This window comes from Carcharodon carcharias, chromosome 15 (genome assembly GCF_017639515.1).
Source record: "Carcharodon carcharias isolate sCarCar2 chromosome 15, sCarCar2.pri, whole genome shotgun sequence".
Taxonomy (NCBI): Eukaryota; Metazoa; Chordata; class Chondrichthyes; order Lamniformes; family Lamnidae; genus Carcharodon; species Carcharodon carcharias.
Window position 1 is genome coordinate 121879243 of NC_054481.1, and position 13625 is coordinate 121892867.

Consider the following 13625-nt stretch of genomic DNA (forward strand, 5'->3'; position numbering starts at 1 on the left):
TTGGAATGTGCCAGTCTGCAACACTCGGTCGGGGACAACTCTTTGTGCTGGAAGACCAAGTAGTTACGGGCAGACCAAAGAGCGTCTTTCATGGAGTTGATGATCCTCCAGCTGCAGTTGATGTTTGTCTCGGTGTGTGTCCCTGGGAACAGCCCATAGAGCACAGAGTCCTGTGTCACAGAACTGCTCGGGATGAACCTTGACAGAAACCATTGCATCTCTCTCCAGACCTTCTTTGCAAAGGCACAATCCACAAGGAGGTGAACAATGGTCTTGTCCCCACCACAGCCACCTCGAGGGCAACGTACAGAGGGGGTGAGACTCCTGGCGTGTAGGAAGGATCTGATGGAAGGGCCTTTCTCACCACCAGCCAAGCTACGTCTTGGTGCTTGTTGGAAAGTTCTGGCGATGAGGCATTCTGCCAAATGACTTTGTCAGTCTGCTCGGGGAACCATCCCACAGGATCCACCCTCTCCTTTTCCCTCAGGGCCTCTAAGACGTTACGTGCAGACCACTGCCTGATGGACTTGTGGTCAAAGGTGTTACTCTGCATAAATTTTCCCACGAGGGACAGGTGGTACAGCACGGTCCAACTACTTGGAACGTTTTGCGGCATCGTGGCCAGACCCATCCTTCGCAACACCGGGGACAGGTAGAACCTCAGCACGTAGTGACACTTGGTGTTTGCGAACCGAGGGTCTACGCACCGCTTGATGTAGCTGCACACAAAGGTGGCCATCAGTATGAGGGCGATGTTGGGCACGTTTTTTCTCCCTTTATCTAGAGGCTTGTACATCGCGTCCCTGCGGACACGATCCATTTTCAACCACCAGATAAAGCGGAAGATGGCTCGGGTGATCGCCACCACACAGGAGTGTGGAATGGGCCAGACCTGCGCCACGTACAGCAACAGCGAGAGTGCCTCACACCTGATGATCAGGTTCTTACCCGCAATGGAGAGGGAGCGTCGCTCCCACATGCCCAGTTTTCTTTTCACCATAGACACTCGCTCCTTCCAGTTTCTAACGCATGCCCTGGTCCCTCCGAACCATATCCCCAGCACCTTCAGGCCATCAGCCCTGACAGTGAAGGGGACAAAGGATCGGTCAGCCCAGTTCCCAAAGAACATGGCCTCGCTCTTCCCATGATTTACCTTGGCTCCCGAGGCCAGTTTGAACTGGTTGCAGATGTGGATCAGTCTGCGCACCAACAGCGGATCCGAGCAGAAGACGGCGACATCGTCCATGTACAGGGAGACGTTGACCTGAGTGCCTCCACTGCCTGGGATCGTCACTCCTCTTATGCCCGGATCCTTCCTGATGGACTCAGCAAAGGGTTCTATGCAATACACAAACGGGATAGGGGAGAGAGGGCACCCGTGTCTGACTCCAGATTTAATAGGAAGGCTATCTGATTCCCACCCATTGATAGAGACTGTGCTACTGATGTTAGTGTAGAGCAGTTGGATCCAATTGCGAATTCCCTCCCCAAACCCCATTTTGGAGAGCACATCCACCATGTAGGTGTGCGATATTCTGTCAAAGGCCTTCTCCTGATCCAGGCTGATGAGGCAGGTGTCCACACCCCTGTCCTGCACATAGGCAATCGTATCCCTGATCAGCGTGAGGCTGTCAGAGATCTTCCTGCCCGGCACAGTGCAGGTCTGGTCAGGGTGGATCACCAATTCCAGAGCAGATTTCATCCAATTGGCGATGACCTTGGACAGAATCTTATAGTCCACATTCAACATTGAAATGGGTCGCCAATTTATAATTTCCTCCCTTTCCCCCTTGTGCTTGTAGATGAGGGTGATAATGCCTTTCCTCATGGATTCTGACATACTGCCGGCCAGGAGCATACTCTCGTACACTTCTAGCAGGTCTGGGCTGATCCAGTCCCACAGAGCCGAATACACCTCCGCCAGCAAGCCGTTGCTTCCGGGAGTTTTACTCTTCTCGAAGGACTCAAGGGCCTCAGTCAGTTCGTCAGGAGTTAGCGCTTTGTCCAGACTCTCCCGTGTACTGTTGTCTAAGACCTCCGAGATAGAGGACAGGAAGGACTGGGAGGCCGTGCTGTCTGAGGGCTTCACGTCATATAATCGAGCATAAAAGGATTTGCTGATCCTCAAAATGTCGGACTGTGATGACTTTACTGAGCCGTCTTCTTCCTTCAGGCTGCTGATCACAGCTCTCTCTGTGTACCTTTTGGAAGAAGAAACGTGAGCACGTCTCATCCTGCTCCACGGAGCAGACTCTGGAATGGAAGATGATCTTGGAGGCCTCCGAGGCAAAGAGCGAGGCTTGCTGGCTCTTCACCTCTTGGAGTTCCTCCTTGACATCGACCCCCATCGACTGCAGCCGGAGCAGGTTCTGCATGTTTTTCTGGAGTCGGGACATTTCCCTTTGTTCCTTTCTAGCTTTCTGGGCGCCTTTAAGGATGAAAAACCTCCTGATGTTTCCCTTGATCACTTCCCACCAGTGTGTCAGGGACTCAAAGAGGGGTTTCATGGTTCTCCAACCTTTGTAATCCCTCTTGAGCTCCTCAGTGTTCTCTGGGGTCAGCAGTTGCATGTTTAGCTTCCATGCCCCCCTGCCCACCCTCTGGTCTTCTTCTAAGTGACAGTCAGCCAGTAGGAGGCAGTGGTCAGAGAAGAACACCAGCTTGACGTCGGTGGATCTGACTGTGAACACAAACATGAAATCTATCCTGGAACGGATGGACCGTCTTTTTTTGCAAGAACCTTTTTTTTTTGCAAAATTATACTTTATTCTTAAATCTTCAAAAACATTTCGAACCATTTCAAAATCACCATTACAAAAATACTATCAGATTCAACTTTTACAACATGAATCACAAGGTGTATCAGTACAAACAATGAATATTACAATCATTGACAGACATTCATTTTAAGCTGTACAGCCTGAGGGGCTCTTTACAGTTCCCAGCCCCCCAGTGCACTGTGGTAGAAAGGTCTTAGGCAGCGACCCTTCCCCATTGTGCCTTTGTGGTGGCCACCCCAAGCTTAACTGTGTCCCTCAGCACGTAGTCCTGGACCTTGGACTGTGCCAGTCTGCAACACTCAGTTGGGGACAACTCTTTGCGCTGGAAAACCAACAAGTTTCGGGCAGACCAAAGAGCGTCTTTTACCGAGTTGATGATCCTCCACCTGCAGTTGATTTTTGTCTCGGTGTGTGTCCCTGGGAACAGTCCATAGAGCACAGAGTTCTGTGTCACAGAACTGCTCAGGATGAACTTTGACAGAAACCACTGCATCTCTCTCCAGACCTTCTTCGCAAAGACACAATCTACAAGGAGGTGAACAACGGTCTCTTCCCCACCACAGCCACCTCGAGGGCAATGTGCAGAGGGGGTGAGACTCCTGGCGTGTAGGAAGGACCTGACAGGGAGGGCCTTTCTCACCACCAGCCAAGCCAGGTCTTGGTGCTTGTTGGAAAGTTCTGGCGATGAGGCATTCTGCCAAATGACTTTGTCAGTCTGCTCAGGGAACCATCCCACAGGATCCACCCTCTCCTTTTCCCTCAGGGCCTTTAAGACGTTACGTGCCGACCACTGCCTGATGGACTTGTGGTCGAAGGTGTTTCTCTGCATAAATTTTTCCACGAGGGACAGGTGGTACGGCACGGTCCAAATACTTGGAGCGTTCCGCGGCATCGTGGCCAGACCCATCCTTCGCAACACCCGAGACAGGTAGAACCTCAGTATGTAGTGACACTTGGTGTTTGCATACTGAGGTTCTACGCACCGCTTGATGCAGCCGCACACAAAGGTGGCCATCAGAATGAGGGCGATGTTAGGTACATTTTTCCCCCTTTATCTAGAGGTTTGTATATCATGTCCCTGCGGACACGATCCATTTTTGACCTCCAGATAAAGCGGAAGATGGCTCGGATGATCGCCACCACACAGGAGTGTGGAATGGGCCAGACCTGCGCCACGTACAGCAACAGCGAGAGTGCCTCACACCTGATGACCAGGTTCTTACCCGCAATGGAGAGGGAGCATTGCTCCCACATGCCCAGTTTCTTTTTCACCATAGACACTCGCTCCTTCCAGTTTCTAACGCATGCCCTGGTCCCTCCGAACCATATCCCCAGCACCTTCAGGCCGTCAGCCCTGACAGTGAAGGGGACAAAGGATCGGTCAGCCCAGTTCCCAAAGAACATGGCCTCGCTCTTCCCATGATTTACCTTGGCTCCCGAGGCCAGTTCGAACTGGTCGCAGATGTGGATCAGTCTGCGCACCAACAGCGGATCCGAGCAGAAGACGGCGACACCGTCCATGTACAGGGAGACGTTGACCTGAGTGCCTCCACTGCCTGGGATTGTCAGTCCTCTTATGCCCAGATCTTTCCTGAAGGACTCAGCAAAGGGTTCTATGTAACACACGAAAAGAACAGGCGAGAGAGGGCAGCCCTGCCTGACTCCAGATTTAATAGGAAGGCTATCTGATTCCCACCCATTGATAGAGACTGCGCTACTGATGTTAGTGTAGAGCAGTTGGATCCAATTGCGAATTCCGTCCCCAAACCCCATTTTGGAGAGCACATCCACCATGTAGGTGTGCGATATTCTGTCAAAGGCCTTCTCCTGATCCAGGCTGATGAGGCAGGTGTCCACACCCCTGTCCTGTACATAGGCAATCGTATCCCTGAGCAGCGCAAGGCTGTCAGAGATCTTCCTGCCCGGCACAGTGCAGGTCTGGTCAGGGTGGATCACCAATTCCAGAGCGGATTTGACCCATTGGCGATGACCTTGGACAGAATTTTATAGTCCACCTTCAACAGTGAAATGGGTCGCCAATTTCTAATTTCCTCCCTTTCCCCCTTGTGCTTGTAGATGAGGGCGATGATGCCATTCCTCATGGATTCTGACATACTGCCGGCCAGGAGCATACTCTCGTACACTTCTAGCAGGTCTGGGCTGATCCAGTCCCACAGAGCCGAATACAACTCTGCCAGCAAGCCGTCGCTTCCAGGAGTTTTACTCTTCTCGAAGGACTCAAGGGCCTCAGTCAGTTCGTCAGGAGTTAGCGCTTTGTCCAGACTCTCCCGTGTACTGTTGTCTAAGACCTCCGAGATAGAGGACAGGAAGGACTGGGAGGCCGTGCTGTCTATGGGCTTCACGTCATACAATCGAGCATAAAAGGATTTGCTGATCCTCAAAATGTCGGACTGTGATGACTTTACTGAGCCATCTTCTTCCTTCAGGCTGCTGATCACAGAGCTCTCTCTGTGTACCTTTTGGAAGAAGAAACGTGACCACGTCTCATCCTGCTCCACGGAGTGGACTCTGGAACGGAAGATGATCTTGGGGGCCTCCGAGGCAAAGAGGGAGGCTTGCTGGCTCTTCACCTCTTGGAGTTCCTCCTTGACATCGACCCCCATCGACTGCAGCCGGAGCAGGTTCTGCATGTTTTTCTGGAGTCGGGACATTTCCCTTTGTTCCTTTCTAGCTTTCTGGGCACCTTTGAGGATGAAAAACCTCTTGATGTTTCCCTTGATCACTTCCCACCAGTGTGTCAGTGACTCAAAGTGGGTTTTCATGGTTCTCCAACCTTTGTAATCCCTCTTGAGCTCCTCAATGTTCTCTGGGGTCAGCAGTTTCACGTTTAGCTTCCATGCCCCCCTGCCAACTCTCTGGTCTTCCTCTAAGTGACAGTCAGCCAGTAGGAGGCAGTAGTCAGAGAAGAACACCGGCTTGACGTCGGTGGATCTGACTGTGAATGCACGGGACACAAACAGGAAGTCTATCCTGGAACAGACGGACCCGTCAGGCCGCGATCAGGTGTATCTACACTGCGCTCCGTCTGCAGGGTTGCTGAAGACGTCGTGCAGCTTGGCATCCTTTACTGTTTCCATCAGGGATCTGCACGTAGCATCCAATCTGCTGTCGGCCCTGCTGGATCGTCCAGCCGCATCGATGATGCAGTTGAAGTCACCGCTCAGAATGACCGGCCTGGAGGTTGCCAGCAGCAGTGGGAGCTGCTGAAAAATCTCCAGCCGCTCAGCCCCTTGTGACGGGGCATAGACGTTAATTACCCAGAGTGGAGCATTCTTGTACATTACGTCTGCTATGAGGAGGCGCCCGCCCACCACCTCCTTAACCTGGGAGCCGGTGAAGCTGCCTCCCCACAGCAGAATACCCAGGCTGGAGGAACGAGAGTCATTTCCTCCTGACCAGATCGATGGACCATGGGACCACCATGGTGACCATTGCCTGTAGGAGCTGAGGTGCGGTATCGCACACTCCTGTAGAAACAGCAGGTCAGCTTTGACCTTGGCAAGGTAGTCCAAGGTCGCAACACATCACGTAGTAGATTTAATGCTATGCACATTTATGGATACAATCTCTACACCCATTTTAAAGCAGTTAGTCGCTTACCAAACCTGTTGCCTCTGAGAGTTCCTTCATGCCCGTGGTGTGCTCAAATTGCTTCACTTGGGATGGGCTGAGGAAAGCGTCCTGAACCTCCCCATTGGAGATGTTCTGCTCGGGTTGCATCTAGGGGTCCGTGCAGAGAGCGGGGTTTGAAATGTCCTCTGTTGGAGAAGCTTCTCCAATCCTCTCCCCCTCTGGGGCGTTGCTGCTCCCGGCTTCCCGGAGCTGGGGTGCGCTGAGCGCCTCACTGCTCCCAGATTCCTGGGGTTGTGGTGCACTGGCCTCTTTGGGTTGTGGGCCAAGTTGGGGTGCGCTGGTCTCCTCATTGTCTCCAATGTTCTGGAGCTTGGGTGACTCGTCCTCCAACTCCCTAGCGTTTTGCCGCTTCTTCTGTTGGCGCCGCCCTGGCCCTTCTTCGTCCGAAGAGCTGCTGCTCTTGTTATCCGTGTCGGATAGGAGACGCCTCTTGACTCTTGTCTGGGAAGTGGCTTGGTTTCTTTTTAGCCCCTTCTTCCTGTTGGCTCTCTTCACCAGCTGCCACTCCCCCTGCTGCTTTCCCACCGCTGCCTCCTCCTCCTCCGTTGATTCGCTCTCCTGAGGAGTGGGAGGTTCAGGGGGCAGTGCTGTTGATTGGCTGTCTGCTGCCTCAATTTTTTCCTCCACTTTGTCTCTTTCTGTGTCCTCCTTTGTCCCGTTGTTCTCTCTGGGGGTCTTGGTAGTTGGAGTGACACGAGGCATTTCTTCTGCTTCCCCCTCGTTGGCTTTAGCTGCCTGTGCATAAGTACAGCAACGTTTGGGGCAGGTCTTGTAGAGGTGACTTGCCTCGCCACACAGGTTGCAGCACTTAGCCTGTTTACAATCTTTTGTCTGGTGCCCTTCCTTTTTGCAGTTCTTGCAGAGGACGGCGCTGCAGTTGGCCGCCACATGACCAGACTTGCCGCATGAGCAACAAAGTTTGGTTGCCCAGCGTAGACAAGGTAGCCACGGCTTCCCCCGATAGTGAATCTGGAAGGGGGGTGGAAGACGGCTCCCTTACTGTCGGTCTTGAGCATTACCTTAACCTGGCGTTTACATGTCCAGATCCCTAAATCATCTCTAACCACGGTGCAGCTCCCAACCTTATCGAAGTACCTGGTAAGGAAGGTGAGCACGTCAGCGACAGGGACGTAGGGGTTGTACAGATGCACCGTCGCAACCCATTCTCGTTGCAACGGCAGAGCAAAGAGCGGCTCCACCGTCAGGATCTTCATTTCTGGCAGGTCTTTCTTCTCCTCAAACACCTTCAGGAGTTTGACACAAGCTGCCACTTGCTTGAAAGTCACATCAAAAAATCCAGCGCTGGGGAAATCCTGTAGGCAGTAGATCTCTGCAGCCTTGAAACCACACAGCTTGAATAGGATCCTCTTGGTGAAGAAGGTTCTATCCATTCCTATTCCTTGCTCGCTGCCCTTCACCATGACTCGGATGGTGTTAGGTACCCCATGGTAAAGAGTTTGACTGGTTATAGCCATTGCTCTTTCCCTGGCAGAAACGCGATGAAGATCTCTCCCCTGCTAGGTAAATATACTAAGGGCTAGTACACTGCAGCACCTAACCTCTCTCACTCTCTTTTACATCAAAGTTGACTTACCTCATTACTTTGACACTGATTCCTTCACTTCAATTGAGGGCAAAAATATACTATTCCAAATCCTGCGGTTACGCACTTTCCAATTTTAAGAAAATGCCTCTTGTGAGAGATTAGCGATAGTTTTGCATATTGTCCATAAAATATATGTGACCTTGTCGATGTTTCAAGCTGCCCAGTGCTGGCAGTAAACACATTATTCCACAACGCTCCAAAGGGAGGCTTCAGAATTCCAATTAATCCACTTTCATGACTTCATCGAATGTTGCACCCATAAACAGAATATTCACCCATCCCTCTCCATCAGTGTTTTTACTGCATGAGCTGCCTCATCTACTCGCACTCCTGCTTGTTCCCCATACCCTTAATAGTCTTTATTTTTGAGAAGTCATTTAACTCCCCTACAAAAGTACTTACGAATTCTACCTTAACAGTAATATGTGATAAAGGATCTTTTTCAGAGAAAGAGCTTTCATTCAATAGCAACTTTCACAACCTTAAGATGTCCCAAAGTGCTTTGCAGCAAAATAACTACTTTTGAAGTGTAGTCACTGTTGTAACATAGGCAACATGGCAAACAAATATTGGCACTGTGAGCTTCCACAAGCAGCCATAAGATGCAGCTAATCTGTTTTGAAGTGATATCGATAGAAGGATAAACATTGGCCAGGACAAGAGGTGGGGACTCCACTGCTCTTTGTTGAATAGGGCCATGGGATATTTTACACTCTGAGAGGGAAGATGGGGCCACCAGTTTAACATCTCATCCAAAAGGCAGTGCTCCAGCAGGGCAGCACTGAGTGTCAGCCTAGGTTTTTTGTTCAACTATCTGGAGTGGGACTTAGACCCGCAAACTGCCGACTCAGAGACAAAGGTGTGACCCGCCGAACCAGGATGGACACATAATCAGGCCAAAGCACATTAAAAATAAACACAGCAACAACAACTTGCCTTTATCTTTAATGTGGTTGGGGGCTGAGCACTTCGAGAGAGCCCCCTGAAGGCAGGCGGCTGCCTCGGGGAGCTGCAGACCTGCAAATAATAAAAGAAAGCACAACAAAGCTGCAACAAAATGTCTACGCGGCACCATCAAGTGCCCTGAAAGCAGACCCCATAAAGATGCTGTCCCCAGATCATTTTATTTCCTAACGGAGATTCCATCCTGCCCTTGGATAGGAAATACGTAAGGGCCGCCTGGCCGATTGGCGTGTCCACCAACCATAAGGTTGGACGGGCCACGAAAAATCTCGTTCAATTGCGCCATGAATGGGCTTAATTGTCAGCAGGCACGCTTTTGACTGCCACATGCACCTGCCAAGTTAAATATCTCGTGAGTGCGCGATGATGTTGGGGGGGCTTGCCCGACATCATCTCAACCCGATTTTACACCCGATTGGGCCGGGCCTGAGGAATGCAAAATTCTGCCCCTGGAATACTGTGTTCTCTTTTGGTCTCCATAAATAGGGAAGCATATTCTTCCATTGGAGGCAATGCAGCAAAGGTTCATTAGATTGGTCCTTGGAATGGGAGAGTTGGCCTAGGATAAGAGGCTGGGTAAGTTGGGCCTATATTCTGTGGAGTTTAGAACAATGAGGGGCGATCTCATTGAAACATACAGAATTCTGAAGGGGCTTGACAGGGAATTTAGAACGGGGTTGGAAGCAGAGTCTCAGGGTAAGGACGTCGATCATTTAGGACTGAGGCGAGGAGAAATTTCTTCACTCAAAGGGTTGTGAATCTTAAGAATTCTCTGCTCCGGAGGGTTGTGGATGCTCCATCGTTGAATGCATTTAATGCTGGGATAGACAGAGTTTTGGTTTCTCAGGGAATGAAGACAGGGGAGTGGGCAGAAAAGTGGAGTTGAAGTCCAAGATCATCCATGATCATATTGAATGATGAGCAGGCTTGACAGGTAGTATGGTCCACGCCTGCTCCTGTTTCTTGTGTTCTTGTGAATCAAGGTTAATTAGGGATGGGCAATAAATGTTGGTCTTACCGATGAGGCCCACATCACATGAAGTAATAAAGGATCCTGACCTTCAGCAGCTACAGCGCACAGTAGTTTTTAATCAAATGTAAAAGAGAGCAAGATTTGCATTTAAATAATGCTTTTCATGACCACCGGGCATCTCAAAGCATTTTACAGTCAATGGAATACTTTCAAAGTGTGGTTGGTGTTGTAATGTAAGAAACACAGCAGCCAAAATGCAGTCAGAAAACATCCAGGCCAGCAATGTAATAATGACCAAATAATCTGTTTCCGTGATGTTGACTGAGGGATAAATATTCGCTAGGGAGAACTCCCATGCTTCTTCAAAATAGTGCCATGGGATCTTTTACATCACCCAAGCAGGCCAAGAAGACTCTGCTTAATGCCTTACCAAGAGCACTGCACCTCTGACAGTGCAGCACTCCCTAATTGCACTTGAGAAGGTGGCATTGCTCAAATGGGAACCAATGTGGGTCAGCAGGCACAAGGATAATAGGTGAACAGGACTTGGTGTGAGAAAGGACACTGGGATGATTTCAAGTTTATGATGAGTGGAAGGTGCGAAGCTGCCCTCGAGTGCATTAGAACAGTCAAATCTGGGGGTAGCAAAGGCACGGGTGAGGGTTTCAGCAGATGAGCGGAGGCGGAGGGAGAGCCAGGTGTTACAGAGGTGGAAGTAGGCAATCTTAGTGATGTTGTGGATATGGGATTTGAAGTTCATCTTGGGATCAAATATGATACCATGATAAGTAACAGTCTGGTTCAGTCTGACTGTTGCCAAGGAGAAGGGTGTAGTTGGTGTCAAGGGAGCAGAGTTTTGTAAGGTCCGAAGATAATGGCTTGCGATTGTTAGAACGACAGGATTTGAAATGAGACAAAGAGGTGAGGGGATTGTGGCAGAGAGTGAAGGGGAGGAAAGGGGAGAAAGAGAATAGTTGAGGTGAAGCCACCAAATAAAAGAGCAGTTTGCACTTGTGCAGGCAGAGGGTGATTTTGAAATTGGATAAGGTGAAGAATGCCAGCAGGTTGTAGAGTATGACATGATGGCTTTGGGCGGAGGAATAGTCTATTTGCCAGCATCCGCAGTTTTTTGCTTTTATCTTTGTGCTTGGAGCTAGTGAGTGCAAGCAGAGAAAGATGGAAGTGACCTGGAAATGTGAGAAGCAAGGAAGAAGTGAATGTCGAAGAGAGACAGAGAGAAATGAAGTCTCGGAGTAAATGATATTTCTGAGAAAGACAAAATACAACTGATGCTGGGAATCTGAAGTATCAACAGAAAATACCCAAAACATTCAGCAGGTGGAGTTAATGTTTCAAGTTGGTGATCTTTCAGAGACATTAAAAGATTTGTTGGACTGTGTTGTTTGCTCACTTACTCTACATTTTTGATTTAGATTAATGACAAAGTACACATTAATAACAAAGTAATTTCTTCAAATTTTATTTCAACTGCATAGCAGTTCATTTTTTTACATTATTTAACATTGTGACCTCTCACAATCCTATGGAACATGTGTTTCCTCCCCCTGTTCCATTTTATACACAGCAAAACAGTCAAACGTTATGCCAGTTGAACATTTGGATATTTCCTGTGGTAGGCCACACCAAAACATTGGCAGGACAAAGATTGCTTAAAAATGTTGGGGTTTCAGACAAACTATATCAATTTTTTTGAGGGGGGCCTAACAGCCCGTAACATAATTTTCCACAGTAACAGTCTCATTAGAGAAAGATTAAATTATTTTGTTACTTTGGGACCTCCCAAATCTATAACCTTGAAAGGCAAGGGCAGAAGGTGCATAGGAATACCGTAACCAGCTTCCCCCTGCAAGTCATACAGCATCCTAACTTAGAAATATACTGCAGCTCCTTCATCGTCACTGGGTCAAAATCCTGGAACTCCCTCCCTCAAAGCACAGAATCGTTATGGTGCAGGAGGCGGACATTCGACCCATCGTGTCTACGCCGGCTCTCCGAATAACCATTGTGACTCAGTGCCATTCTCCTGCCTTTTCCCACAACCCTGCACATTGTTTCTATTCAAATAATCATCTAATACCCTCTTGAATGCCTCGATTGAACCTGCCTCCACCACACTTCCTGGCAGTGCATTCCAGACCCGAACCACGCACTGTGTGAAAAAGTTTTTTCTCTCACCATATTTGCTTCTTTTGCAAATCACTTTAAAACTGTGCATTCTCATTATTGATCCTCTTACGAGCAGGAACAGCTTCTCCCTATCTACTCTGTCCAGCCCCCTCACGATTTTGAACATCTCTACCAAATCTCCTCTTAGCCTTCTCCTCTCCATGGAAAACAGTCTCAACTTCTCCAATCTATCCTCATAGCTGAAGTTTCTCATCCCTGGAACCATTCTTGTAAACCTCTCCTGCACACTCTCCAACATGTTCACATCCTTCCTAAAGTGAGGCATCCAGAACTGTAAACAATATTCCAGCTGAGGTCTAACTAGTGTCTTAGGAGGATCTTCTTCACATGAACTACAGCCATTGGAGAACACAGTTCACTGCCACCTTCTCAAGGGCAATTAGCAATGGCCAATAAATGCTGGCCCGCGCCCACATCTTGTGAATGAATTGAAAAGGAAATGAAACTCCACATCTATCTCACTATATAAATGGCTCTCCTTTACGCATGAACCCACATAACTGCTATCAGCCACTCTTCAAGTACGCTGCAAAATCACAACTTTCCAGCAGAGTAGCCTTCGAAATCAGTAATGGGAACCCTGCTTGGGTTTACTCCCTCCACAAGGCTACATGTGAAAATAGTGGCAGACCTCGTACCCCCCTCCCCGTCCCCAACTACTGTGGCTGTGATCAACTGGGATGATAGGTGTGGAACCAGAAATTGCTACAAAGTCACTCTTTCAGAATGATGCATTAGCAACACTCGCCGTTAGCAATTTATAAAAAACAAAATCCAGCAATTTGTGGAGTAAAAGGGATTCGCCATGATTTCGCATTCTCTGCAAATTGCTGGACAATTGCAATAATGGTTTATGCCATCATAGCAAATGGTTCTCACTGCAGCCAGTTGGGCAAGAAATTAATGTCTTACAAAGTCATGTTCATTCCATAATTTTATAATCCTGACGTGCCACTCCAGCTTGGAGGCCCATAAAATTGGAGGGGGAGGGGGAGGGGTCTGCAATGCAGAAGTAGATTCTCACTCCAGCAGGTATCGAATTGTTCCTGGATATATTTTTTAAATCCTTTTTATCTGTCTTGACACCATCTTTTGATGCCACTCCTGTCATCCTTACTCCTGGTAGTGTCAATTGACAACTACCTTCAGGATGCAAAACTGTTTCAACACTCATTCAAATGCAAATTAGATAGATTTCTTTCAGGAAATAACATTTTGGGAAACAGTGTAGGAGTAATTTGAGATATGATGTCTCAGATATGATGGAGGAGGCGGCAATGTGGTATTGTCACTAGATGAGTAATCCAGAGACCCAGGGTAATGCTCTGGGGTTCTGGGTTCAAATCCCACCTTGGAAGACAATGAAATTTGAATTCATTAAAAATTTTCATTGAAAATCCATCTGGTTCACTAATGTCCTTTAGGAAGGGAAATCTGCTGT